The following is a 7,371-nucleotide window of genomic DNA, read 5'->3' on the forward strand; positions in this document are numbered from 1 at the left end:
GCAATAAAAAAAAAAAACAATAAGCCAACAAAGACAAGCAATCAGCAGGACTTTGTGCTTGAGCCAAAAAACTGCTGCAAAAATTCTGATAGTAAAGCACATGACTTCCAAGCAACTGCTCTTAAATAAATTTTCCACTATAACCATAAGAAAACGCTACTAATGCTTTATTTGCTGCTTGCAGCCCATTAGGGTTTTCTGTTTCCCTGCTTTAATTTCTTTTCCTTTTAAAGCAATATCTCTGCAGACTGACACTCTCTGGTATGGTTCTCTGTTTCATTTTGTTCTGAGCCCAGAGCCACCAGAGTCCCCACAGGTCCCTTTTGGGAGCGGAGCAATAGCCAAAGGGAAAACAAGTCCCAGTCAGCTCCAGCTTGGGTGACAGCTTCTCACTGGAAAGGAAGAGAATTGCAAAGATTTCTACTGCAACCCTCCTGGCAAATCATCCTTTATTTGCAAATATGACAGGATGGCAATTTTGGGAAAGGGGATATAAGCAAAACATGCTAAGGAGCTAGGAGAAAAAAAAAAAAAAGAAAAAAGTTAATGGGATGTGGGAAAATTTATTTGGGAACGATATGAAGATGAAAATGCTCTTAACAAACGTATTCTATTACTTCTGTGGTCACTCACACTTACATGAAAGGGCACCACTTAATGAAGCTGCTGGGTTTTCACATTCACACAAGCAACGTGGAAGCCACGCAGAACTGCATGAAAGTTGCCAGTCCCAGCTGGGAAAAGCGGTTTTACTTATTTAGCAAGATCATGCACATGAGTAAAACACATTCTTCCTCACCAAGAAAACGTGAAACACATTAATCATTTCCCTTTTTGCCGCAGACTGTTTTAGTGCCTGTTTCTGAACGCCTACTTAAAAAGAGGAAATAAGAGCAAGAATTTGTAAGAGACAAGGCTGGCTGTAAGACAGGACCCCTTAAAGAAGAAAACAGGGTGAGTACCTGAAAAGTTGTTTGCACCCGAGGAAGCCTTCATGCCTCTCCCCCTCCCTTCTCCATGCACCCGAGGAGCCTTTCCAGCTCCCGGGTCATTCAGCTCCTCTTCCGCAGCCCTACACAGGAGATGTAGAAGCCACTTGGATCCCAGAGGAAAAGGCTCATCACCAGCGTCTCGCTTCTTTAAAAAGCAAATGGATTTTCGTTTTCACTTTTGCTTGCTGCAGAGCACAGGGCAGCGGTGACTGGAGCACAGGGCAGTGGTGTCACTCTCCAATGCAGGCAAGCTAAGTCCACGCTGCTGCATGGGACTCTGCAGCTGGAAACCATGGGGAAAAAAATCACACCCCCCATAAAACCTCCCAGGAACCTGCTTATGGGGCCCTGGGTAGCAAATCTGTCTCTCTACGTACTGCAACAGTGATACGAATGGGCTGGATTTGAGATCTTCTTCTGGGTCTTCTACCAATTGCCGTGCAAGGAGAGCCTGCAGCACAGAGCTGAGGTCAATTTATTCCCTGCCAAAGATACCCTGCCAAAACATGCATATTTCAGCAGCACTCCTGCTCTTTACCTGGATTTGTGCCCATCACGTAACCAGGCAGGAGCAGTCGGGACCAGAGGGCTGGGCAGTGTTGGCACAGCCTCCAGTAAATCAGAGAAACCTCTCTGATTCCCAGGCTCTTTGCAACTCAGGTTCAATAATGCTCATTGTCCTTGGCGAAGCACTTGGCAATTAATGCTGCATGTACTTGTTTCTCAATGGGTCACTTTTACATTTACTCTTTAATTGAGAAAATGTTATTTATTAACTCTGACCACTTAACGAAGGCGTCAAGGACCTGTTCTGCAGTATTTTACACTTTCTGCTTCAGCTTATCCTCTCCAGAGGGACTGATAGGGTTGGTAGGAGGCTTCTTTCAACAGTGCCTTCCTTATTTCACTTCTCGTCCCCTTCCTTCAGTTAGGGCCCGCACTGGCCCCACGTGTACAAGGCTTCTAGATGACTGGAGACAAAGTTAAATACTGACACCAGCAAAGTCAAGAGGTGTCCGTTTCCAGGAGCGACACACAAGGTGATGCAGCCACTCTCTCAGTAGGTCCCAAGATTGCAGTTTTCTCCTTGGTCTGCCATGCTGGCTCTGCGTAGCCTGTTTAGCAGTGACTTCACAGCAAGCTGACATTAAAAACAAATGTTTGTGCCATTCACAATAGTCTAGACTGCCAAATTCACAAATACTAAAACAAAACAGGATTAAAAAAAAGCCACTATGAAGCTAGCCACAGCCATTTGTTGCCTTTCTTTCTGTTTATGGGTTTGTCTGGGGTGGGGGGGGAAAGGGGGGTGTTGTAATGCTGGGAGCCATCTGTATGCTCAGTAGGGAATACCCTGTTCCCAGTGAAAAGGAGGATGAGGAAAGGGAACATTCTATAACCCCGCACTGTCTGCTTGGAGGCTGCAGCTGGGAGCACACCCTCCAGAAATCAGGCTCAGGAAAAAGCAAAGAAAGATCCCAGTTGACTTGGGCTCAGCACAGATGCTACACAAGAGTATCCTCAAAGCAGCAGCATTATGGCAGCTGCAAGGTTTCCTTTCCATGTCCCTTTTCACCCACCCCAGCAGTCTGAGTCTCTGGCTCCCACGTAGCAGTGCTACTCATCCACAAGCACCTCAAAATAAGCTGCTGTGACAGCCTTTGGGAGGGCTGCCACCCACCCTGCCCTGCCTGGCAGAGCTAGGTGGGGCTACTAGAAATGAAGGTGGAGGGCAGAGCTCTGCAGGGCTATAAAAGTGCTGAACTGATAAGATTACATACTTTAAGACACACAGCCAGTACACCAAAGAGCTTCTAATGCACAAAGAATACCCACTCGCTGTCATACAGCTTGTCCTGGAAGCTGGGATTTTGCCTGTGGCAAATCAGTTTTTGTTTCAAAACCCCAGAGAAAGTCAAAGAAGCGCAGTGACATTCAGGGTATGGGGCAGAATTGACAGCGCAGGAGGAGAACCCCTTAGAGCTGCCTCGGGAATTGATAGCCAACACCTACTGCTGGGTCAGTATAGGTGGCTGAGACAAAAAAGCGGCACCGTACTGAAGGGTAAACCAGCACCTCTCAGCAGATTAAAAAAGTGGGGAGCCTCATCTCAGAACCAGGGAACTCTCAGGACACAGACCAAAATCCCACTCTGCAACCTGCTATGAAGGAGTAGCTGCAGAGAGAGTCATTCTTGTCTCTGGGTTCCCAGTGCCCACATAAACAAACCAGGACAAAAAGAGGACATGGTTTTAAAGTCAGTTTTCATAATTAACAATCAAACCATCGCTTCCTTTGTTCTTTCAAAGCCTGGAATGCAGAAAAGTGCTTTCATTTCTGAACTTTATCAGAAATGCTTCCTGTCAAGAGTTTCTGAGCAAGCGAGACCCGTGGTTGGGAAGAGGCTGGAGCAAGGCTCGCTGCAAGGCGACGGCAGGGGCTGCTCTGCACCCTGGTGCTCCTGGCACGGCCAGCAGAGACGGCGTGAGCCCCTCCAAAACAGGGCCAAGCATCTTCTCTGCTCAATCCATGGTCAGAACACATCTAAATGCAAAAGGCTCCAAAATTTGCCATGGGTTGGATTACATGTGCATGTATTATGGGGCATGGTGAGAGCTCTCTCAAGACCCCTGGCAGCAGACATCTCTAACACTCACTGGCTGCTGCTGGCAGCCCACCCCGAGCTGACCCATCACACCTTATACCTTTCCCTGCCACTTGAAACTGCCTGGAATTCCTCATTAAAAAATAACAGGAGGAACAGAGTGGACTCGGGAGGTGATCGCCCCCCTGTACTGGGCACTGGTGAGGCCCCACCTCGAGGGCTGTGTCCAGTTTTGGGGCCCTCACCACAAAAAAGACATTGAGGTGCTGGAGCGGGTCCAGAGAAGGGCAACAGAGCTGGTGAGGGGTCTGGAGAACAAGTCTTATGAGGAGGGGCTGAGGGAGCTGGGGGTGTTCAGCCTGGAGAAAAGGGGAGACCTTCTCGCTCTCTACAACTCCCTGACAGGAGGGTGTAGCCAGGGGGGGGTCGGTCTCTTCTCCCAAGTCACAGGCGATGGGACAAGAGGAAATGGCCTCAAGTTGCGCCAGGGGAGATTTAGATTGGATATTAGGAAAAATTTTTTCACTGAAAGGGTTATTAAGCATTGGAATGGGCTGCCCAGGGAAGTGGATGAGGCACCATCCCTGGTGGTATTTAAAAGACGGGTTGACATAGTGCTTAGAGACGTGGTTTAGTGATGGGTTTTATCAGGGTTAGGTTGATGGTTGGACTAGATGATCTGAAAGGTCCCTTCCAACCCAGACAAATCTATGATTCTATAACTTGCCATTACAGAAGAAAAACAAGTCTGATAGTGCAGCCTTCAAGCACATCAGTTAATAAAGAAACTAAAAGAAGCCCTGTGTGTGACATTTTCCCGGAGTGCAAGGTGTCAGATATACTCCCACGTGCAGATAAGGGGGAAAACAGCTCGTAACAGCTTGCTGACTCAAAACCTCTATCCGAGGACAGGGTGACCTATACATTTGAGCTGCTGCTACTGCCACACGCATCAGTCCCACGTACCGCAGCACACAGCACCTCCACCAGGAGGCAACAGCCCTTTTACCCCTCCATCAATCCATACCTACCCTCTTTCTCTCATATATCAGTTGATGATCCCATTTCCTGGTTGCAAATAGTCTCAAAGAACAGCCAGAAATAAGGGAAAGAGAGATGCACCGCAGCTCCCTACTTCTGAGCTGAACCCCCTTACGCTTCAAGAATGACTCTGCAGCCCTGGCTCTATCGCACTCTCGGATAAGGCTTTACAGAAACTGGGAGACCAGTACACGCACCAGTGCTGCCTGGAGAGCACTTCACAGTTTTTTCAATCCTTTGGCTCCACATCGAAGCATTTTATTTATTTTTTTTTTCCCCAGGGAAACAGTAATGGTTATTTCCAAACACCATATCTTTGATAAGTGAGTCACTGAGAAAAAATAGTTGGCCGGCACTGTTCTAACAGGTTCCCTTGTGCCATTTGTGTCACAAGTTGCAGCCAAGGAACAGAGCAAAGTTGCACATCGGGGGTTTTGGGATCTTTGGAAGATTGAATGGATTGAGGAATTGCTAACAGAACTAAACTCAAATCCAGCAAGTCTAAATAGCAGCTGCGTTCAAGCTCTAGCGCAAGCTGCCAGTGCAAAAGACATTCTGAGAATCTGATTGAATTTTAATTTTTCTTTGATTCATTTTTCACAGAAAAAGTTAGTTTCCAAGCACAAAAATTTGGTAATACCCAGCCACACGAGAGGTGCTTCAGATTAGCCTCTTCTTAAGAGCCACAGTATTGACTTCCCCTGGCCCTATTTTCACATGAGTCTTCATTTTCGGTTTTGCCTGTGAGTGATGCCCAGTTCCTCAAACGCCTGCTTTCTACAGGCACGGAACAGAAATATGAGGGAAACATATACCACCTACGCTAAAATTTCCAAGAACAGGTAAAGAACTTCAATATCCAAGAACTGTTTTGAGAAGTTTATTTTAGTTTATATAGATAGAGCTTGCACTGCATCCTTTGACTCCAAATTAAGTACTTCATTAAAAGAAAAAAAATATTATTATGGCTTCAGTGAGGAATTTCCCCTTCTCTTACTCAGAAATATGCGTTAGGAATTTGTTTTTGTTTGTGGGCTGTAGAACATTCTTGTCATGTAACGCAAGACAAAAGACCTCTGGAAAGAAGATGTGCTAAACCACTTGTAAAACCTCTTGAGTACCTCTAACATCTGACCATCAGCCTACTCCTGCATACGCACCAATTTCTGTTTAAGGCAAAATTTTCAAGTTCCTTACATATTTTTGGCCTCAAAGCCCAATTAACTTAAGGACAACTAACTCGATGGATGAAGGAGAGACAGTTGTATTCTGTTTTACTGATGTCACTACCATCAGGGCCCTTGTTCAACTGTATTTCTACTGCAATAGTCCTAGAAACTCTACTCCTGAAGGAGACTTCATTTTGGCTTCCAAGACAGCTAACATCCAACATGATCTTTCTCCTACAGCCAAGGAATCTTCTACTTTGATCCACCCTGACAGCATAAAAACCCTTTCCTTTAATCCAGAATATTAACATTAACTTTAGCCAGAGGTTTACCCAGACACTCAACGTGAGAAATGAACCAGAAAACATGAGGTGAAAATCAAATACTTTGAACTCAGAAAACCCTAGAGTTTTTCTAAGGCATATGCATGATTACAAGCAGTGTTTTGGGCTTCTACTCCTTTTTGCTTCAGAGAACCATTACCTGGGGTTGTTTGTTTTTTTTTTTATATATCCTATTTCGTGTTCCAGGAATTCGAGAGAGTAATAATAAGGCCCATGGATCTATCCCAAGTGTCAGCATTAACAGTTATTTTTCCATTATGTCATTGGTCTCAGTTTCTTTTGTGACTGGTTTTGGTTTCCAAATCCTGTAAACCCCCCACTTTTATGTTTACAAGGGAATTCCTTGTTAATCTAGTACATTAAGAAAATAGAACATAAAGTAATTGATGACTGAAACATAAAAATAAGAACCATAATTGTTTATGACAATTATTGTACTGTCATAAAAGCGATCTTTATTGCCATGTAATTCACCAGTCGGGCATCATATGCAGCTGTGAACACAAGGAAAGGTAAACTTTGTTCCAGAAAAGCTGCCTCACAAAATTGAGTATACACAATAAGCTTTGTTCAGAAGAACGGTAAGGGATGCTACTATGAAAAACAACAAGTCTCTTATCTCTTGGCACTGGTGACTTAATGCAAGAGAAACCAATGAAACTATCCAAATTATTGCTAGCAGAAAGAGCTTTTGTAGGTTAGTCTAAGAACTACATCGTGAACTTCAGACAGCTATTTATTTTAGTTAAGATACTGAGTCTTTAAAACCTTTATTATAAGGCCAGAATTCATCCTTGATGTGAGTCCACTGCTTTGAAAAGGAATATAGAATCATACAGTGTTTTAGGTTGGAAGGGACCTTAAAGACCATCTAGTTCCAACCCCGTCATGGGCAGGGACACTTCCCACTAGACCAGGTTGCTCAAAGCCCCATCCAAGTGCTTGATTCTTCACCAAGTAGACAACTGAGCAAAGATTCACTGGGTGCATTTCCCTGAGGTTTCCATATCACCGTATTAGCAATTTCCACCCCTCCAGTTGTGGTCGCGTGGGTGGGTAAGTCCATGGATGGATGAGTGTGTCCATGGATAAACAAGTACATGAAGTACATGGGAGGATGGATGGAAGTGGTGTCACAGAACAATTAACTATGACACAAAAGAGAACGTTTAACTACAAAACTAGATAGTAGACAGATCAATAGAAGATAGATTAGGAGG

This window comes from Numenius arquata, chromosome 17 (assembly GCF_964106895.1).
Source record: "Numenius arquata chromosome 17, bNumArq3.hap1.1, whole genome shotgun sequence".
In the NCBI taxonomy this organism is placed as follows: Eukaryota; Metazoa; Chordata; class Aves; order Charadriiformes; family Scolopacidae; genus Numenius; species Numenius arquata.